This window comes from Stenella coeruleoalba (genome assembly GCF_951394435.1).
Source record: "Stenella coeruleoalba genome assembly, chromosome: 13".
NCBI lineage: Eukaryota > Metazoa > Chordata > Mammalia > Artiodactyla > Delphinidae > Stenella > Stenella coeruleoalba.
In genome coordinates, this window is record NC_137159.1 from 36427124 (window position 1) to 36450077 (window position 22954).

General features: G+C 41.2%; 1 long non-coding RNA gene across 1 annotated transcript; it reads right to left on the minus strand.

Annotated features, from left to right (window-relative positions):
• Positions 1-9605: 9605 nt before the first annotated feature.
• On the minus strand, positions 9606-22688 carry LOC307196346. The gene is made up of 3 exons (XR_013831112.1): positions 22658-22688; positions 13370-13505; positions 9606-9894 (listed from the first exon to the last, which is right to left on the minus strand). It is a non-coding gene; the product is annotated as an uncharacterized lncRNA (long non-coding RNA).
• Between the last annotated feature and the right edge of the window lie 266 nt (positions 22689-22954).

Sequence of the window (22954 nt, forward strand, 5' to 3'; positions counted from 1 at the left end):
CCAATGACAGCTCCTAGGCCCTGCCTCAGAGAAGTCCATTCGTCTTGGCAAAGCCCCTCCCACGCACGCACAATGTGCGGTCTCGAGCCGGCGTGAAGCTGGACATCTTGTCAGCCCCCCACACAAAATGAGAACTGTTGCCCCGGCACGCAGCTGGCGCGCCCATTCGGCAGATCCCAGCTGCCTGGAGTCGAGCACGCTGCGGGGCCACGCCCCTAGATGAATATTCATGACCGCCTGCGCTCAGAGACCCGGATTTCAAAGCCTCTAAAGGGATTAGAAGGACGGTGGGGGCTTCCAGATAAGGAGTCAGAAGGAAGGAGGGAGCTGGGCTTAGTCAGGGCTTGCTTTTGAGGACTACAAAGAGGAGAGAGCACATGGAAACTGAAGTCCACGGTTGCTAATCTAGGCGAGGTAAGATTTATAAAGGGAGCTCGCTGCTCCTTGTAGTTTATCGTTTTTCAATGTCCCTCCACACCAACAATGTGCAATTACTAGTGTTTCACAGACAAGCTCTCTTTGTAGCACTGGGAAGCATGAAAACAACCGAGAGTAAGCTTTTATTAAGTGCTTGCGTCCTAACTCTTATCCAGGAAACAGCTATGTGTTAACACCGGACCCCTCTCACACAGGGTCCTGGCAGGTGTGTTAATTTGCACGGTCTACTGATCTTTTGACGGTTATATGGGTGTCAGGCTATGTCATAGGCTAGAAACTTTAAACTTTCAACATACATATACTCTTAGATCTAGTTGGGACGTAATCAGGGAATTAACCACACCTGTTAATGGAACCAGGTTCGGCTGCCCACTGCTCTTAATATAAGCCACTAATTCAAGAGGCAGGTGTCAATAGAAAGGAAACGTGCTTTAATCAGAAAAGTTGGCAATCTGGGGAGATGGTGGCATGGTGTCCAGAGACCAACTCCGAAGATTCTGCTCAACCATGACAGTTTTTTGTGGTTGTTGTTGTTTTGCGGTACGTGGGCCTCTCACTGTTGTGGCCTCTCCCGTTGCGGAGCACAGGCTCCGGACGCGCAGGCTCAGCGGCCATGGCTCACGGGCCCAGCCGCTCCACGGCATGTGGAATCTTCCCGGACCGGCGTCCCCTGCGTCGGCAGGCGGACTCTCAACCACTGCGCCACCAGGGAAGCCCCATGACAGTTTTTAAAGGGAAAAATGGGGGTGGTGGTGAAGAATCTCAGTGAATCGTCGAGGCAGGAGGTTCCGTTCATTAAACGCAGCATCTTTCTCCCTTTAATGCAGACTGGCTGACTCTCTCTCCAGATGTTATCTTGCCTGAGTGATCTGCCCGCAGGATTGTTTTAGGGGCACTGTTGGGGTAGAAACCTAGTCATTTTTTTTTTAAAACTGCTTAATTCTTCATTCGTACTTCTTTTTAATCTGGGAAAAGAATCAATAGGTTAGGCAAGGCATGGTGTGCATTCAGGAGAGCATGGTCAGGAGTTAGGTTAAATTGCCTAGTGATCTCATTCCTATAATTAGGTTCTTTTAAGGTTAGAGGGGTACAGAAATGGGCAAGCAGGAAAGGGGCAAAAGAGCTGCTTTCAATTCCCTACTGTCAAACATCATTTCATTTCTGTGGGTTTAGGGCCAAAGATGCATCTTCTGTAACTTCTTCGTGCAGACATAGGGCGCCGTATTCTCAGAGTGGAAGATGTCAACATGGGTCTGTAGCATCTCTTTGCTGACTATTTTAGTTGCCTCCTTACATAGATGGGCAGAGCAAGCTGCAATTATTTTGATGCCCATAAAGATATAGATTACTATAAGCAATAATGTTAATCCTATTCTCTGAAGGCCAGCTCTTGGAATTGTGCTAGCCATAGGTTCAGTACTGCTTAAGTTGGAGCAGCTTATGTCATGGCTTCAGTCTGGTCATCATGCAGTTATCAGCAGTTTTTTTTTTTTTTCTTTTTTTGTCCTCTCGTGGCAGTTACAGTATCTGTAAAATGACTCAGGAATGTGCATCAGACACCAAGTCTGTGACTCTGTTGTCTTAATCATCAACTGCTCGGTTTTGTACTTGGGGAGGGCCCTGCAGGGTTCTGCTGGGTTCCTTATCTATTAATACTCATATTTGGCTCTATTATTTTTACTGACGGAGAAGTTTCCCAGCACAGATCATCTGAAAGAGTAGATAGTACCCAAATGCATTTCACTGACTTGTAATACAAGTTGGGCTTTCGGGAAAGTGCACTCACTGTCTTTTGTTATTGTTGGGGCCATAAGAGTTCACTTTAGAATTCACTTAACAGAAATTGCTGGAAACTTTGTTGAGTGCATCTATTCCATTAATCCCTCCATTAAGAGAGAGGCTCTGCTTTTTACCTACAAAGTGGAAGTGGAAAAAATAACAGTATGGAGAAGAAATTTTAAAAAGACAAGGGAATATGGTGTGAAAGTACTTAGCTACTTTAAAGGAGGGCAACCCCCCAACCCCCAACCCCACTTCCATCCCAGAGAACTGGACACATATGCAGATGTAAGGGTAGAATCACTGTGAGCAGCTGTGAGATCTTATGGGAAGTAGGACAGGGACCAGACCAAGGACACAGACAAATGTCCCAGTAATCATGGATTCTGGAAATTATAGACTGATAAACTTGCCATTAATCCCCAGCAAAGTTCCAGACTGGATAGTTAAGCAGGCATCTCATGAACACTTTAAAACAGATGACCACTAGGAACCAACAAGAGTTCACCAGGAACTGGTCAGGAAAAGTTTATTTCCTTTTTATTTATGTATTTAAATGAAGTGCTTGACTGGTATATCAGAATGCCAAAAATAAAGAACATCTTGACAAAAGGACAGCCTATTTATCTCCTCCCACCTTTATTTATTTTTTTTTCTGTGATGGATTCAGGTTTCAAAATTATCAAATTGAGCATTTGGCAGCCAAAAGAGAATAGACTCTAGAGATAGAAAGAACTGAATTTGAGTGCAGGCTCTGCAACTTACTAGATCTGTAACACTGGGCATCTCTGAGTCTCAGTTTTCACAACTGCTAAATTGGAATGAATACTTCTAGATATGAAAGAAAACACAAATAGAGCATGCAGCACGGTACTCAAGAAAGGGCAGTTATTATTAAGATACAATTTAAAAGGTAAACATTCAAATATGAACTCAGGAAAGAGAAGAACTGAGTGAAGTAATTTATATAAAAATAATTTTTTTTTATATTGACTGTAAGCTCAGTGTGAAATAGCCAAGTAACATGTTTCAGGTGCAAACTAAAGCTTATTAATATAAGGAAGTGTAAGTCAATAAGAGAGTCCCAATTAATTCCAGTTGGTCAGATCCTACCTGGAAGGTAGGACAAAATTCTTTGTCCCTTTCTGATTAGCAAACTTGAAAGGTAGCAAGGAAAAATTAAACAACATCCAGGATGGTGGAGACCCAGAAACCACAATATCTGAAAAATAACTGAAAGAAATGGTGTTTATCTAGGAGAAGAGATCATATAATAGCTATCTTCTCATATTTGAAGAGCTATGATGGGGAATAGGGTATTAATTTGGTCTGTACAGGTCCAAGTAGTAGAATTGGGACAAATGATCGGAAGTTGCAATGATAGAGTTTGGACTCAACATGTAAACTGTTCAACAATGCAGTAAGCATTCTTGAAAAATAGCAAGCTCACAGTTACTGAAAATATTCCTGTAATAGACAGAAGCCAGCATTCAAAGATAGTGTAGAAGAGATTATTACACTGGAAAACAGAGTGGCCTAGTCTTAGATCAGAGTTAGTAATATACCACATATATGCCACCACCCCGAACCGTGGCAGGCATGACTAATCAATGAAAGTTGTTTTTCCCCACTGAGCTAAACTCAGCCTGGCAATCCTTTTCAATGCAGTGCTCCAAAACCATCACCACCATTTCATCAGAGTTGACAGCCCACCTAACCCAGATGAATCCTTATAGTCTCTAAAATCCGATAACTTAGAAATTTCCCCTATAGTATAACTACAAAATATGTCTGTAAATTAACTGGAAGGGGAGCCACAGTTAAGTGCAAAAATATTTCCGGATATCTGTGTATGTGTGTGCGTTGATGTCTGTATGTGTACCTTTGTGTGTGGGATATATGTGGGATAGAACATAGATGCTTTGGTCCTACCCTAAAACAGAAATCACATGAGGGAAATAACTCATTATGCACAAGAGCCCTTTAATAGTGAATCCCAGTTGGGACATGCCAGCAGTTAATGACACTGCTTTATGAATACCCACCCCTTTCTTCTGTACAAAATTCAAAACTTTTCTTACCCTTTCCTACCCCTTAAAATAATTTCAAATTCACTTTGTATGTTGTAACTTTTGGGACATCAAGGGCAAGTTGATATTAAAAAAAAAAAAGAGAATTTGGAGGGTTGGCAGAGTTAGGGCTGGAGTACCTAGTAAACCCTTAAGAAAAGGGAGAGTTATATTATTAAGCAGAAGTAACCAAAGAGAGGTCAATAAGAGACTAAATTACAATGTCCAAAGATATAGCAAACATAGAGTCCAGGCTAATGAATGGGCAGCAGGAACCTCCTAGAAGGGGCAACAGTTGAAGCCAGGTGGGTGGTAGCTCAAATTTTGGCTCCCAAGCTGGAAATCAAGAGGAACAAAGAACCCAGCCTAACTCCCAAGGAGAGGAACAAAGATGCAAAGACAATCATTTGGTGAAAAGATAATCTTTTCAATAAATCGTGCTGCAATAATTGGTTGTCTGTATGCAAAAAATAAAATCCCTCAATCCATACCTCTGACCATATTTCAAAAATTAACTCAAAATAAATCATAGACCTAAATATAAAACTTAAAACTATAAACCTCCTTGACAAAGTTTTCCCTCTCAAAAAGATTAAGCTATTTAAATTTTAAAAGTGAGTCTGTTTAAAATATATATATAAGTAAATAAGTATATATAAGTAAATAAGAATATATACAAGTGGGATGCAAATATGCAAAAATGATGAAGGTGGCATCCACCACTGCCCTTTGTCACACCTCCTCCAAGGGGTGAGGAGGGTAGCCTAGCCCCATCCAGGCAGGGTGGTGTTTAGTGCAGAATTCTAGTCTCAGGAGGAAAGTCGACGTGCAAACTAGGAAACTCTACTGGAACCCTGTCATGTGGGTGTGGGAAATTTTGTTGGAAGAGAGTGAGAGGAAGCTGCTGTCTGCAGCCTAGAACTTCCCAGCTCCCAGGATCTCGAGTCCAGGAGATAGGAACACGAATCCTAAGATGCCACTAGTCAGTGCTCCTGTGGTTACTTTTAAGCAGCCTGGCCTGACAAATTGGGCTCAGCTGGGCAGGCCAGAACCTGAGAAGTAAAGCTATCAATACCTGCAGCTAAGTGAGCTGAGGAAGGCAGGAACTGAGGAAGGTGTGCGCTGCTCATCTCACATCTTAAATTCCTGGACATTAGATTATGACACCAGTTACAACATCTTCCTTTATCAGGATCAAACTCCAATATGTCAAGAATTATAAAACAGGTATGTAACAAATATTGTAAGGGACCTCCCTACCTCACCAATTGATTTTCTAAGAAAGTGACAAAATATTCCTTCTTTACCCATACAATTCTTATAAAGGCAACATGTTGTAAAGCTTAAGAGCATTAGCTGTGGTGTCAAGTTGCCTGGGTTTGAATCCCAGCTCTGTCTCCAATTAGATGTGTAAGCTTGGCCTGGTTTCTTAAACTCTCCAAACCTTAGTTTCTTTTGCAAAATGTAGATTTAAAAAAAAAAAAAAAACCCTCCCAGAGATAGATGATGGTGCTTCTGAAGGTGTTTGTTTTATGGTGCATTTAACACAGAGTAAGCACTCAGAGTTACAGAGCTGGGAGGGGACTTAAAGATCATCGAAAACCTCTTATCTGCTGCACTCAAAGAGCGAGGCCCAGAGACACTGGTGACCTACCCAAAATCCCATAGCTAAATTAGGGTGCAGACCTGCTTTTCAAAAATTGAAGTACTGTCATTTTTCATTTCAGTTTCCTTTCCTCCCTTGGTGGTTAGGATCATTTTCCTGGTACCTCCTCTTCTTATGCCAGGCTGAGAACAACTTGCACCATATTTTACTCTGATTTTCCATGCCTTCACTGTGACCCTACATTCTTTTAGCACTCCTACATTGTGAAAACCGAACACCATCTGTCATTTGATCAGTGCACAACAGTCCCTTCAGAACTTAGTAAATGCTTTTTCTATGAAGCATCCTTTCCTTTTAAGCATAATGCAATGTTATAATTTAACTTTCAAGACCCAGTCAGGAGAGAAGGGATGATAAAACAGGTCCATACATAAACAGTCTCCCCCTGGGCAGCATGACTATAAATATACCAGGATGTGCCCTTCTTGAGCTAACAACAAATTACCTAATGATCTTCCACTTCCAGGCTTTTAAGAGCCCTTCTCTCAGAAAGAAAAGATGGTGTGTTGGTTTCTACATCATCTCTTCATATAATGGGCATAAGCTGTTATTCCATAAAGATCATCTAGTCACACAAATGAATCCAGTTGGAAACCTCCTTTTCCTTCGATTTTCGCAGTGTCTATAGGGTAGAGTCATAAACTACAGCAGGTTTTACTAATAACAGCTCACCAGAAGGACACGCTATTTGGAAATTAGGTCACATCTTAGGGCTTTCTGCCAGACTCACACACAGGAATAGTAACATCATTGCCAGAAGTATCTTTGAACACAAAGCACAACGACAGATAATGTTGTTCTCCTGGGCGATGCTGAACAGCTAGATTCCTTACAGGGTCTTGGAGCAGAAGGTTCCTGAAAAAATAAAGGAGTTGAGGGGAATGCTTTCAATGTCTGCCTTTCCAAAATAGTCTACTCCTCTGTCCATTTTCTTATTATATTTATATTCCCTGTGCCGAAAATGCCTGGCACGGAGTAGGGGATTAAAACATGTGGAATAGGGAAATGAACCATCTATTTTCTTTCTCTTCCTGTTATCCCATCGCCATATTGCTTCAGAGAAACAAATAAGGTCAGGCTTTCCCAGTGAAGAGCTCAGACTCTCCCTCTGGGTTCTGTTCCTGATGTTTGTGGGACATTTGGTCAGGGTGACATGTTATCACGTGGCCTTTGAGTGCTCAGCACACTGTCCTTGTCACACACCACATGTCCTTCCTACCTTGGAGAGGGATGAGTTTAAAATCCCACTCCAGGTAACCCTGGGAGCATGCTAGAACTGTAGAATCTCAGGTCTCACCCCAGAATCAGAATCTGAGCTTTAATGGGGTCCCCAGGAGACTCATGCACACATTCAACTTTGAAACGCACGAGTATAAAGCCTGCTTGAATGATGGATCCTCCAAATACTAACTGCCTGCTGGTCTCTTGAGATGTATAGCCTCAGAGTACATTTTGAGTAGACAGTTGTTTTCAGAAAGGAAAGAAAGACAAGGAGCCCACCAGACTGCTGGTGCTTGCAAATTGACAGCAGTCGTTAGATACATGGCAATGGCAAGGGACGGAGCATCTGCTTCAGGGGACCAAGGCTCACAGTGGGCCCAGGCAAGCAAGCGCTATTCACTTCTGTACATCTCAGCCAGACTTTGAAACTATCCAGGGCCCCTTGCCATTTTTCGTCTGTGTGTTTCATAAAAACTGTTGCCAAAGCATTGCAAAACTTAAAATTACAACTGAGTGCCTAGTTGTCTATTAAAAGAATAAAGCTCCTTGGGGGACACAAATTTCCTTTCCAGAAGAAATCAATGGAAAATTTTAATCTGTCAGTGATAAATCATTGTATGTATTGATTTCCATGGCTTTTAGGGCTCTTAGCAGCAACAAGGGAAAGGCTAATCTTTCTGGAATGTGTGTGCACTTGGAGCATAGCCCCAGGGAGCAGGGAGCTTGCCCGTTAGTCAGGAGTGTGTTATAAACAAATTATAGGCAAAAATTCCTTTAACATGATAGAATTCTCCGTTTCACCTACTCTTTAGCATTTATAAGGCAGACAATACCAGGGATGGAACAAATGTTTAACAACCATCTGCTTTGCATGCACAGTTGGACAGAGCAATTCACATGCAGCGTGGTGCTTTAGTCTTTCTTTTAAAATACTGCCAGCAGCATTGTTCATGAAACCCTCTCCTTCAGTGCAAACTTGAAAAAAAACAACCAAAAAACGTGCCGTACCACTGTTCTACTGGTTCTGTTTTAGGAGACTGATACACAACTGCTAAAGAATGGGAGAGAATACTGGAAACATCTATGATGTACATTCCTTTGTAGATTGAATTTCACCTCCATATATTCATGGAGTTCCCGCTACCCATATGCTTCCCCCCACCCATCTCCACTGGTTAAAAGCCTACTTATTCCTCATAGAGTTCCTCTGTGTACCCTTCTCAGAGCTTACAAATTAGAGATCTCTTTGCTTCCTTTGTATTCCCATAGCAAGTTATGTGATCTTCTAGTACACCATGGAACTCCTTCTACCTTACATTAGAGTTATTTGACCTGCTTTATCTCTACTGCTACATTGTATGCTTCTTTAGAGCATCTTATTAGATCTTACTAATCTTTGGGGCTTTTCATCTAGCACAAGCCTTGACCCATTGTATGTAGTCCTTAAGTGGATTTTGATTTGAACAAATGAGCGTTCATTGAGTTCTCATTATCCAGTGTCTCATAGACCAGTGTGACCACAGAGAAATCAATATGGAAAAGCAAATATTAGGGGAAAAGCAATGAAACTCCACTAAGGTCTTAATTCTCTTTGTCAACCAGTCAACAAATATTTAACTAGCACCTATTGCATACTTGGAAAGAGGAAATTATAAAACAAGGAGGAGGACGTTGACAATCAGGTTATGAAGACAAAATTTTCAGGGCAAGTAAAAGGCAAAACTGAAGCAGGCAGTTTTATCCATCATCTTTTCTACACCATCTGTCCCCCTCCCTATGATTTCCTACTGTCTTCAATTTCTCATCTTGTTTACTATGTCCCTGTATGTGCATCTAGTGTAATACTTATCGCTCCATATTATCTTTAAGTCAGGAAAGTAAGTTTGAGCCTGGGCCATAGTTGGGGTTCAAGTATGTCTTTCCCACCAATGACCCAAGGACCAGGCCTGAGTTCTTAGAGAAAGGAGCTGAGAGAGAATTTGAAAAAGGCTGTGATCACCAAGGACTTAGAAAGAGAAAGGGCATTAGGACCCAGAAAACAAAACGTAGCACCCAGTGAAGGGCAGGGCATTCTTCCCATTTCTGTGTGGAAGACAGCGGGTAGCAGTGAAATGTGGAATGAAGGACTAACTCTTTTTCGGCTTCATTCATTCATTTTATGTTCATGTATGTCTTGAGCTGCTAGTAAGTGTCTGGCACTGTTGTGGACCCGAAGAATACAATACTGAAGAAAATGGACAAAGCCCCTGCCTTCCTGGAGCTCAGTGCTGCTGTGATGACCAGGAAGCACCATCTGCAGAAATTTATGTTCTTTTAAAATCTGTCCCCAGAAAGGAGGGCAACTGTCTGCGATTGAAAAGAAAATATGTCTCAGCCATTCTCTTGGCCCATTTTCCTCCTGTCTTTTAGCTCTGCATTTGCTTACTGGGTTAAACTTGCCTCTTCCTTTTTGAAGCAGGGCAGTCTGGAAAACAATAAGAATTCTCTACTCTGAACTGTTTTACAGACGCTGGCTGCCAGTCAGGCTACCTACTACAGAGATTTACCCCCTGTTAGGTGGTTTTCTAGAATTTTTTTGAAAACGAAGTTAAAAGCTTTAAACTAGTGTAACATAGTATCATTTTCCTTCACCATTAAAGAAAAGTTTTGAAAGTCAAAAACAAAAACAAAAAAACCCAGGCACCTGACATCTTTGAGGCTTGAAAGCAGCAGAGAGGAGACCTGAAATGGAAACACATAAGTGGTTAGTGTGGGAACCCATGTCAAAAGCCTGGCAGGAGGCTATGTTCCCACATATGTAAGTGGGGCAAAGCTTGTGAAATTCGGGTTATTTGACTTAGGACCATATTTGTACTCATGGACTGGTGAAGCCTGGACAAATTTGGGTTACATAGTAATTTATTTATTTTCTCTCCTTTTAAACTATGAACACACTGATAATAGGGACTTTATCTCACGAGCACCTAGAAGAGTTAAAGGTGCATATTCGGCATAGCTTGGTGCCTAATAATTATGTGAGAGAGGAAAGGGAAAAAGAAAATACTCTATGATTGCAAATATTTAAGATGGATCTACTTTTTTGAAAATGGCAGGAATTCATTCAAAGCCAGACCTGATGACAGTGCGATAGATCTCCATCAACATCAGATATTAAAATAAAGTGGGGAGATTGGATGAATTCCAAAGATGCTTTGAGAAATGGCGGCATTGCTGGAATATAACTTATAGTTGCAACTGCGTTTAACAAACTACATTGGGTGTCTGAGCAGTGGTTATGTGTGCTAAAATCTTTTTTGATACTTTATAGTCACACCCCCTGTGTCAAGTGCTAGACTGTGTGTTATTGATCATAAGGCCTGCAGGAATTCAAAAAAGAGCTCATTATCAGGGAACGTTGTCATCTGCCAGTTTTTAAAAGAATCTGTATTACAATCTTGTCACTGGAATACTGAACTTAAGAAAGGAAGATTCAAAAAGAAGAAATAATATAAAACTGATCAGCATTTTAACCAAAAAAAAAAAAAAGAGTAAAATCATTAAAGGAGTACCCAAAATGAAAATCTAAAAAGAACGGTGAAGATGCTTTTGTTTATAAATAACAGAAATAAACCCTGGCTGGTTTCAGTAACAAAGAGGCCTTCATAGAGAAATAATAGCAAAGAAATATTTAGCCAGTTCACCCCAAGATGACCGTTGTACATGTTTGTGGTTGGTTGGTGTTTATGCTGTACCCTTTGTTAAATATTTTGGCCATCTGCTCTGGACACTGGAGATTCTCATAGACTCCAAGGGCAAGATGTAGCTGGCCCTCAGAAATGAACTAGGACCTGTGTATCATATATGGTAGTTTGGGCAACAAGTAACAGAAAACTGACTCAAGCTGGCTTATAACAGGGTTGGCAAATGACGGCCTGCAGGTTGGTCACCAGGTGTTTTACTGGAACACATTCAGAGCCATTCATATATGTATTTCCTAAGGCTCATTTAGAGCTACAATGGCAGAGTAGATTCGTCAGGACAAAGACTTTATAGCCTGCAAATCTTAAACTTTTTACTGTTTGGCCCTTTAAGAAAACCTTTGATGACCCCTGACTTCTATAATAGGTCATTTATTATCTAAATATATTTGATTCAGTCCAGGGTGGGCTCAAAAATGCCATCAGGGGCTTCCCCGGTGGTCCAGTGGTAAAGAATCCGCCTTCCAATGCAGGGGAGGTGGGTTTGATCCCTGGTTGGGGAACTAAGATCCCACATGCCACAGGGCAACTAAACCCATGCGCCACAACTACAGAGCTCCGGCGCCTCAACTAGAGCCCGAGTGCCACAAACCGCAGAGCCTATGCACCCTGGAGCCCGCGTGCCACAGCTAGAGAGAGAAAACCTGTGCACCACAACTAGAGAGAAGCCCACGTGCCGCAACAAAGAGCCCACGCCGCAACGAAAGATCCCATGTGCCAGCAACTAAGACCAGACACAGCCCCAAATAATAAATAAATAAATAAATAATTTTAAAAATGCTATCAAAGGCTCACACTTTTTAGAATTCTTCTTGCTGCCATCTTCGTGTTGCCCTCATCCCAGGATGGTCGCCTTCATAGAGGCAAGAGAGCTGACAATGGCAATCAGGACTATGTGCTTCCTTGTTCATCTCCAGCAGGAAACAGAGTAAATTGCCCCCCTAGAAATGGAATATAACTTTTCAATCAGATTGGGCCAATATAAGAGGCATGCCCATCACTGGATCAATAGAGTTGCCAGGGGATTGTCAGGCACATATTTTTTTCAGCCGATCTATAACCCCCTCTAAGGATGGGGGGAGAGGGGGCTTCAGAACATCAGCATTGCTTAGAAAGGAGAAAGTGGAGAGTGGATATTAAGTAAGCAAGTAGCAGTGCTGAGACAACCAGGCCTGAGAGGACTTTGGGGAACCTAGGAATCTTCTCTGCCTCCATCCCTAAATCTCTGCTTCTCTCTCTTTTAATTAATTTTTTGGCTGCATTGGGTGTTCGTTGCTGCACACGGGGCTTTCTCTACTTGCGGCGAGCGGGGGCTACTCTTTGTTGTGGTGCGCTGGCTTCTCATTGCAGTGGCTTCTCTTGTTGCGGAGCACAGGCTCTAGGCGTGCAGGCTCAGTAGTTGAGGCACGTGGGCTCAGTAGTTGTGGCTCGGAGGCTCTAAAGCACAGGCTCAGTAGTTGTGGTGCACGGGGCTTGGTTGCTCCGAGGCATGTGGGATCTTCCTGGACCAGGGCTCGAACCCATGTCCCCTGCACTGGCAGGTGGATTCTTAACCACTGAGCCACCAGGGAAGTCCCTCTGCTTCTCTCTTTGACTCTGATTCATTGTTCTTTCCCACTGTAGCCTGTTTTCTTCTACTTCTCCCAACACCTGCTGGAAAACAAAGCTGCCAGTAGCTCATGTGTTTACTACTATAGTCTTATACTCCAAAGAGACTAATCTCTTTTTTTCCTTTTTATTTTCAAGTTCCTGGGGAAAGCTTTTGATTGGCCCAGGCTGGGTCAGGGGCTTATCCTTCAGTCAAAGGTGAGGTCATGGGGCTTCCCTGGTGGCGCAGTGATTGAGAGTCCGCCTGCCGATGCAGGGGACGCGGGTTCGTGCCCCGGTCCGGGAAGATCCCACATGCCGCAGAGCGGCTGGGCCCGTGAGCCATGGCCACTGAGCCTGCGCGTCCAGAGCCTGTGCTCCGCAAAGGGAGAGGCTACAACAGTGAGAGGCCGCGTACCACAAAAAAAAAAAAAAAAAAAAAAAAAGGTGAGGTCATGTTCTAGAGCTTGGAAACTCTCACTATAACTAAGTAGATGGTGGCAGAGAGAGGGTCAGTTCTGGAAAATGGTGTCAGGCAGACGAGCCAATAGGTGTCTGCTACAGTATGTTTATTTCTTCATGTGAGATTAAACAGTACATTATTTTCCATTATAGGTGATTGTGTACATGAGGATTAGTTTTCATTTTGAAAAACATAGACCCAAAAGAGCAGTCATTTAAACAGGATAGTTTATCTTTGTTTCATATAAAGCTGCAAAGGTAGGCAAGCTGGTATGACATTTCTGCCCACTCATCTGCCGTGTTGCCCTTGTCTTCATGAGCCAAGATGTCAGTGAGAGCTCCTGCTAGCGTGTCCACAATTGTAGCAGCAGGATGGAGGACGGGACAAAGAAGGGGCAAGAGGTACATACCAACTGTCACTTAAGGAAAGTTCCAGAAGTCGCCATATAAAACTTCCACTCAGTCCTTTGCAAAGGAAACTGGGAAATAGCCTTTTTTTCCCTCTGAACAGCTACATGCTCAGCTAAAGAATCAGGGGTTCTATTACTGTGGAAGAGAGGAGAGCACATATTAAGGGACAAATAGCATAGTGATCATGGTCTCTGTATAGTGATTATTCATTTTTAGAATACACAGGCTTTTAAGCTAAAAAGGTTTGTTTTCAACTCGAAGAAAAAAAAATAGTCCTCATTAAGAAGCATAAAGGAGTGTTTAATAATACAACTCGTGTCTTGTACACCCATAATTGAAATTTAAATGCATTAAAGTAACAGAAAAATATACAAAACACAGCCATTGTTTGCTTGTGCATGTATGACCTTTGACTAAAGGCAAAGCTGTGTCCTAGTGAAGAACTATCTCCCAGACTATGACAACCAGTTCATGTCATTTTAGACAAAATTCTGTGGAATTCTGTAACTGTTGTTACAGATTAGCATTCCTTAAATTCAGACTCAAACTTAGAAACATGAAATGCTGAAACGCTATTATTTAAGCCCAGGAAGCTTCTCCCACTGGCTAAGCTATCAAGATGGAAATATCCAAAATGACCAGGTGTATTTCCTCAGCTGAAAAACGGGTTCTCAGTTCTACTTGCTGTGATGACAGCTTGAGACGGCTTCATCAGAAGATTTGTAACTTGCCTTTCAAATTATGATTGATGGACCTACCCTTTTCATAGCCAGTTTCCATGGAAAGGAGATTCAAATCATATTTTCCATGCTGCCATGGTCTGTCCTTAGTGGTGACTGTACAAGCCTGACTCAGTTCACTTAGATTTAGAAAACAAATGAACAAAGCCTATGTCTCTTGCTTGTGAATGAATGGGGAATAGAAAAAGGGATTCTTTTAGTACCTGAAAAGTTCCATCAAAACCAAGCTTCACTGCAGAGGGTGTACCAGCATTCAGGGCAACACCCTTCCTGCAGTCAGGGAGTACAAGAGCATGTACTCAAGTATTATTTGGTAACAAGAATAGAACATTATTCTGAACAATAAAGTGTTATTCAAATTCTACCAAAGTACACAGATGCTGTAACATGGTAATTATTCTAAGAAAGAGTGTTTAATTTAGAAATTACCTAACCTTTTTGGTTTCTATTTTTGATGACATTTGTAATCTAAATTAGCAACAAACCTGTGTCTCTCAGGCTTTTACATCAAACACCAAACCTGATTCGCAATTTTATTTTAGGATCAGCAACCCATTTATTAGGGTTCAGTCTGTCTCAGAGATTTAAGGCCAGTCTAGGCCCAGGTAATCAGCAGATGAAGGGTGGAGAAGCAAAGGAATTAGTGCCCTTATCTTCAAGCAAAGCAGAAGAGTGACCATGTCACCATTGGACTGGCATCCCCCCTGTGCTGCTTCTAGATCTCTGGGCAAAAGAGGAAGTCACAGAATGGCTGATGTTTGCAAAGTGTTGAGACTTTGGCCTCTCCCTGTGAACCAACAAAATACCCATAGTGTAGCACAGGGCCTGGTACAGACAGATGCTTGAAAAATTATTGCCAAAAGAATGAATTAATAAGTGGGTTTGCAGAGGATTTAAAACTTAAGTACAACCAACATCAGACTGATTAGTTTATTGGCTCACAAATGATCATAATGGTTAGATGGAATTACAGGTAGTTTTTTTAATTGTCCAAACTTCCTATAATGTTATCATATTCCTATAACTGTCGTATATTCTTCTAATGCTTTTGTTTAAAAAAAAACAGTAATTTCAAGCCCTAGTGTTAAAAATTGAGTGATGAATTTTGATCTATCCAAACAAAGTTACTTTAAGTAATAGGACTGCCATTATAAATAACAGACAATTGCTTTTTTAAAATATAAATCAATTATTTAATCATAGTAACAGATTCTGTCTATCATATGCATAGCACAGTTATAGCAAATCCACTTAAACCTTCCCTGGAGTGGGGAAAAGAGCATGGGTGAAAACTAGAGAATAAAATAGCATATATTATTTTGGGCCTTCCATTGAGAAAGACTGTGAGATGAATGACCCTATTTTAACCTCTGTACCCACCATGTTGTCATTTATGAAGTACCCACCATGTCGTGGTTAGGTTTACCAGGAAACACTCAAGAGCAACCTCAGAAATTTTGTCATTAGTACATGTAGTCTGCCTCATACTACTGAGAAAAGTACTTCTTGAAATGTCTCAAAAAGGGAAGTATTAATATAAACATGTAACAGCTATGGTGGCCATCAGACCTCGACCAATGGTGTCATTGCTTTTACCCACAAACCAACTTGCTGTCAGAATCCTTCCCACTTTCATCTGAGAAAACAGATCACATGAATTTTAAGGCCCTTCACAGTACCATGAACACTATGAGGCCTGTCCAGATGGGAACTATGAATATTATCGTTCAAAGACAATATAGAATAAATATTGAGGAGCTGTTTTGACCATGAGCCCTGATAAATTCTATCCTTCACCTAAATGCTTTCTGATGTCTTCCCAGCAGTAACACCCAGGTTATTTGAGTATTTAAAAGGAGGCTTACCAAAAAAGAAGGGATAGAAAGACAAGATATTTTATCAAGTTCTTCAAAAGCAACAGTTGAAGTCAACAGACTGTTGTGGGTGCTTTTAATTTGTGCGTTTGTGAAGTTATATGCTCAGTTCTGTCATTAAGAAGTAAGAGACAAAAATCCCTTTTAAAATCACTGAACCAACATGGATAGGGTCTTTACAGACTTTTCTCATACCTGTAATTTCTGTCTCTGAAGATTTGAATTTTCATTCATTTAAAAATATTTACTGATGTCCTACCAGGCAGCTAACACTGATCTGGTGCTTAGAATACATCAGTGAACAAAATAAACAGATCCCTGTCCTAATGGAGACTACATTATAGGTGGGAAGCAGAAAATAAACCATAAATACAGTAAGTGATTTCAATAGACATTAGAAGGCATAAATGTTATGGAAAATGGAAATAGTAAACCAGGGTAAGAGTTCAAGAGTGCTAGATGTGAAGAGGGAAGGAAAGTTCAGTTGAAATAGGTGGCAGGGTGGCCCCATTGAGAAGGTGAAAACCTAGGGAACATGTGAAGAAGGTGAGGGGGCGGGCCATGTGGCCATCTGGGTAAAGCTTTCCAGGCCAAAGGTCTGAGGTGTTTGAGGAACAACAAGAAGACCAGCATGGCTGGAGGGGAATGAGTGAAGGTGAAGTTAGCAGCAGTTGAGGCCAGAAAGGTGATGAGGAAGCAGGTCATCTGGGTTGCATAAGCCTTTGAGGGGACTTGTTTTACTCTGAGTGAAATAGGACACCATTGCGAGGTTTCTGAGCAGAAGAGTAGCATGATCTGACTTTATTTTTGAAGTATCTCTCTGACTGAATTCTTGAGACTAGCCTGTAGTAGAAGCAAGGGGCAAGGGTTAGAAGCAGGGCGACTTGTTAAGAAGTGATGGCAGTTATCCAAGAGAGAGATGACAGTGGCTCAGACCAGGCTAGGAGAGGTGGAGGTGGTGAAAAGTGGTTGGATTCCATATATATTTTGAAGGAGGAGCCAGCAAGACTTGGATGTGAGAAAAAAGACAAAAGAAGAGTCAGGGATGACTGTAAGGTTTTTGTTCAGAACTAATTAAGGATAGAGTCGCCATCCACTGGGGAGGTGTAGACTGTGGATGGGGCAGGCTTTAAAAGGAAGAATGGGAGTTTGAGTCTGGACCTGTTAAGTCTGAGATGTCAAGTCGGCAGTTGCATAAAGGCCTGGAGTTCAGAAGAGGAGTCTGGGCTGGAGATACACTTTTGGCAGCATGTAGATGATATTTAAGGCCATGAAACTGGGTGAGATCACCAAGGGAGGGAGTAAGGAAGAGAAGAGGCCTAAGAAGAAGACCCTGCAGCTCTCCAGGATTATAAGGTCAGGGAGGAGAGGAGGGACCAGCAAAGGAGACTGAGAAGGAATGCCCAGTGAGGAGGAGGAAACCCAAGAGAGGGTGTGTCCTGGAAGCAAAGTGAAGAAACTGTTCCAGAGTAGAGGGAGAAACCAGCTATGTCAAATGCTACTGACACACACCTACGCTGAGGCCTGAGAAATGACAGATGGACCTATAAAAGTACAGTCATTGGCATCTCTGAAAAGAGCAGTTTCAATGAAGCATTCATGGGAGACACATGTTTGGAGCAAGTTTTAAGAGGTGATAAGAAGAGAGACATTAGAGGCAGCAAATATAGATAACTGGTTAAAAAATTTTGCTTAAAAGAGTACAAAGAAATGGAACTATGGCCCTCATTTTTCTGAAATGTTTATTCATGTATTAATATGAAAAATTAATAATTTCCAAATTAATGCCCTGTTTTCTTTCAAGCAGGCAAACGTGTCCTAAACATGGTTATTTACTATGGAGTTATTTAACAAACTATTAATATTACTCTTGGTATAAGGTCATTTCAGAGATTATAAAATAATTTCTGCTATAAAAGACCCTTGATGCGTAAGATCCAGCAATCCCACTCCTAGGCATATGTCTGGAAAAGATGAAAACTCTAATTCGAAAAGATACATGCACTCCAATGTTCAGAGTGACACTATTTACAATAGCCAAGATATGGAAGCAACTTAAATGTCCATCAATAGATGAATGGATAAAGAAGATGGGGTATATATATATATATATATATATATATATATATATATATATATACACACACACAATAGAATACTACTCAGCCATGAAAAAAAGAATGAAATAATTCTATTTGCAGCAACATGGATGGACCTAGAGATTATCATATTAGGTGAAGTAAGTCAGACAGAGAAAGACAAATATATGATATCACTTATATGTGGAATCTAAAAATAATGATACAAATGAACTAATTTACAAAACAGACTAACAGACATAGAAATAAACTTAACGTTTACCAACGGGAAAAGTGGGGGAGGGATAAATTAGGAGTTTGGGATTAACAGATACACACTACTATATGTAAAATAAACAACAAGGACCTACTGTATAGTATGGAGAACTATATTCAATATCTTGTAATAACCTATAATGGAAAAGAATCTGAAAAAGAATGTAAGTAGGTAGGTAGATAGATATAGATATACATAAAACAAAATGAGGAGACAGAGGAATATGTTCCAAATGAAAGAACAAAATAAAACCCTAGAAGAAAAACCCTAATGAAATGAAGATAAGTAATTTACCTGATAAAGCTTTCAAAGAAACAATCATAAAGATGCTCACCGAGTTCAGGAGAAGAATGGAGGAACTTAGGGAGAACTTCAACAAAGACTTAGAAAATATAAGAAACAACAAATCAGAGCTGAATAGTACAATAACTGAAATAAAAAATATGCTAGAGGGAACCTACAGCAGATTAGATAATACAGAAGAACGAATAAGTGATCTGGAAGATAGAATAATGGAAATCACCCAACCAGAACAGCAAAAAGAAAAAAGAATTTTTTAAATTGAGGAGGATTTAAGGAACCTCTGGGACAACATTAAGCATCATAACATTTGCATTATAGGGATCCCAGAAGGAGAAGAAAGAGAGAATGGGATAGAAGACTTACTTGAAGAAATCATGGCTGAAAACTTCCCTAAACTGGAGAAGGAAACAGACATCCAAGTACAGGAAGTACAGAGAGCTCCAAACAAGATGAACTGAAAGAGATGCACACCAAGACATTAAAATGAAAATGGAAAAGGTAAAGATAAAAAGAGAGTCTTAAAGGCAGCAAGAAAAAAAGCAACTAATCACATACAAGGGAAACCCCATAAGATTGTCAGCTGACTTTTCAGCAGAAACTTTACAGGCCAGAAGGGAGAGGCCGGATATATCTAAAGTGCTAAAAGGAAGAAACTTACAACCTAGAATACTCTGTTTGGCAAGGTTATGATTCAGAATTGAAGGAAAGATAGAGTTTCCCAGATAAGTAAAAACTAAAGGGGTTCATCACACCTAGACAGCCTTACAAGAAATGTTAAAGGGTCTTCTTTAAGCAGAAAAGACCACAACTAGAAATAAGAAAATATATGAAGGAAAATCTCACTCATAAAGGCAAATAAATAGTAAAGGCAGTGGATCAGCCACTAAAAAGCTAGTGTGACAGTTAAAAGACAAAAATAGTACAATCAACTATAGCTACATAGGTAGTTAAGGGACACACAAAATAAAAAGATGTAAAATATGACATCAAAAACATAAAACATGGAAACGGGAATAAAAACGTAGTGCTTTTAGAACGCCTTCAAACTTGAGTGACTATCAGCTTAAAATAGACAGCTATAGATACGGGTTGATATGTATGAACCTCATGGTAATCACAAACAAAAAACCTACAGTGGATACACACACACAAAAAGAAGGGAATCCAAACATAACAATAAAGGAATCCATCAAACCATAAGTGAAGAAATTAATGTCAAAAAACCAACAACATGACTAAAAATTAGGCAGAAGATCTGAATAGACGTTTTTCCAAATAAGACAGATGGCCAACAAGAACATGAAAAAGTGCTCAACATCGCTGATCATCAGGGAAATGCAAATCAAAACCACAGCGAGATACCACCTCACACCTGTCAGGATGGCTGTTATCAAAAAGACAGGAAGCAGTAAGTGTTGGTGAGGTTGTGGTAAAACGGGAGCCCTCGTGCGTTTTTTGGTGAAAATGTAAACTGGTGCAGCCACTATGCAAAACAGTATGGAGGTTCCTTAAAAACCTAAAAATAGAACTACATAACATCCAGCAATTTCACTTCTGGGTATTTATCTGAAGAAAATTAATTCAAAAAGAACTCATGCCCTTATGTTCACTGAAGCACTGTTTACAGTAGCCAAGATATGGAAGCAATGTACGTGTCCATCAATAGATGGACAGATAAAAAACGATGTGAGATATATATATACACATATGAAATCTAAAAAACAAAACAAACAAGCAAATTAAAACAGAAACAGACTTATAGGTACAGAGAACAAACTGGTGGTTGCCAGAGGGGAGGAGAGTGGAGGAATGGACAAAATAGGTGAAGGGGATTAAGAGGTACAAACTCATCTATTTAATAAATAAGTCACAAGGATGTAATGTACACATAGGGAATATAGTCAATAATATTGTAACAACTTTGCATGGTAAGAGATGGTAACTGGACTTATTTTGGTGATCATTTCATAATATATAAAAATATTGAATTATGTTGTACACCTGAAACGAATATAATATCTCAATATAAATAAAAAATAAACACATAAATAAGGTTTACTCTCCTCTCCCACAACAAAGCCATAACTAGGAATCAGACAGACCAGTATCTGAGTCCCAGTCTCTCAGATTACTTACTAGGTGGCTTTGGGTCAATCATTAACCTGCCGGGGCCTTGGTTTCCTCACTGGTAAAATAAATGAGAATCATTCTGTCTACCTTCATGGGTGAAGGTCAGGTCCGTTAAGGCAGGTAAATCACTTGGCAACTAGTAAATTCTCAACAGTTGGTAGCTATCAGAGTTCACTATTTGGATGAAGAGGATATGGTCAGGAGCCCTCCTAGGCAGACCCTGGAGAGGAGATGCTGCAGCAAAGTGTGCAGTGGGAAAGGGGTGTCCAAGCCGACCCTTGGGACCTTCCAGGATCTGCCATATCAGTCCTGGTACTGCCCTCCAAACCCTCACCCTCACTCATAACTCCTCTGGTGGAACTGAAAGTATATGGAGAACTTCGCAAATGTCAACTGTGGCTAATAATCTATCCCACTGAGAAACTCATAAAAGAAACACACACATACCGGTGCACACAGAGACAGTAATCTAGCTTCAGAGCAATCAAGAATGTTATTTTCCCTGGGCCAGAGCAGGGTCAGAGATATTCTGGGACCTGTCCTCAGGGGAATTATTTCTAAGGACCTTGATAAAATGTACAAAGCTAGGACAGAAAATAGCAAGGTGAAAAGCAGCGGTTAGGTAGAGGGTTCTCTAAGAGAAACAACTAATTAATTGGTGCAATTGGAGCTTCTTTTATATATTGATTCCTACTCCCAGGTCAGCAGCATCACTTTCCAGGTGATGTGAAGATGGTGAATATACAGCAAAAGGGCCTGGCAGGTATACAGAGCTAAGCTAACAACTGTCGGTACTGCCCGTAAAATATTTTCACTCCTGGTTTTGGGGGGCTGCTTCTATACAGGATCCTTTCTACTACTCTGCTGGTAATAGCACCTCAAAGATCTATGAAACAAATCTCAAGTTGACACATTTATAGCTGAATGAATATAGGCTTTGGGGTTCCACAAAATTCGAGCTCTCCTAATACCAGCCAGGAAAATGTGGCTAAATTACCTAACATCTCAGAGCCTTGGTTTGCTCATCTGTTAAATGGGCCTTAATAAAGCCTACTTCTCTGGGTTGTTGCCAGGATCAAATGAGAAATGTATGCAACACCCAGCACCATGCATGACACGCAGAAAGCACTCAAGAAGTGGTAGGGTATTACCATTAAGTAAAAGGACTGATGATTCTTTAATGCTTTCTTTTAACAAGAGTTTCCATCCATCCCCAACAAAGGAAAGCTACTCTAATAAACCAGTCATTCATGTGATTTGTGATTTCACTGCCCAACCCAAGTTCCTGTGGAATGTTTAGTGTAATCCAGTTGAACCCTCAGTAAGGTCCCTGGGCCTGATCTTCAAATCCAGTATCACTATGGCAAAGAACCGGAAGAGGAGAGAAGAGTAACATTGTATCAAACATGCCCGCTTTCCTTTTTCCTAAAGCCTGTTTGTCCCCTTCTCCCGATGGCTCTTCAGTTCCCAGAGAGCAGAAACTCCTGGGAAACAGGAAGTAGCAAAGGCCTGTGAGAAAATCCCCAGACGAAGATCAGCAATAAATCTCTCCCAGCAACAGTTTGGTCAGAAGAGGGAAATTCCCCACCAGCCCTCAAAAACAGCCCCTCAAGAAAGCTTAGAGGAGGTTAATTTGGGAAATCCCCTCAGAGGCAACAGAACAGAAACGGAAATCTGCTGCTTAAGAGATGTCTGAAAGGAGTAAGCCAATTAGTGGCTGTCTGGGGAGTGCTCTGTGTTAAGCCCAACTGCTGCTGCTACCCTGCTTCCACCTTTTCATCCTGATCCTGAGGGCAACCCTAAAGGGACCCAGTTGTCAGAGCCACTTGACACCCACTCTTCCCAGATTCCCGTCCCGTGAGGCCCCCCTGTAAACTCTCCATACCTACGGTAGAATATCCAGCCACCGTTGTCATGAGTTTCCTTTAGAGCCAGGAAGCAACAAACGCTGGGGTTTTACTGAGTTCTAATTTGAATGTGGCCTTGGGGTCACGTCTCTTAGCTGCTGCTAAGCTCCTGTCGGGGAGGAATCCTTCCCACAAAGAAGAAAAACAGAATCATAGAAACCTTGTCCCTTTGAAGGGCTTAGAATGGAATGTCCGCTGATGAGTGGGAGAAGAGAAAGTATATAAACACTGTTGGAAAGGGGCCTGGGAGGGAGGGGGACGGGGACTGTCGGCTT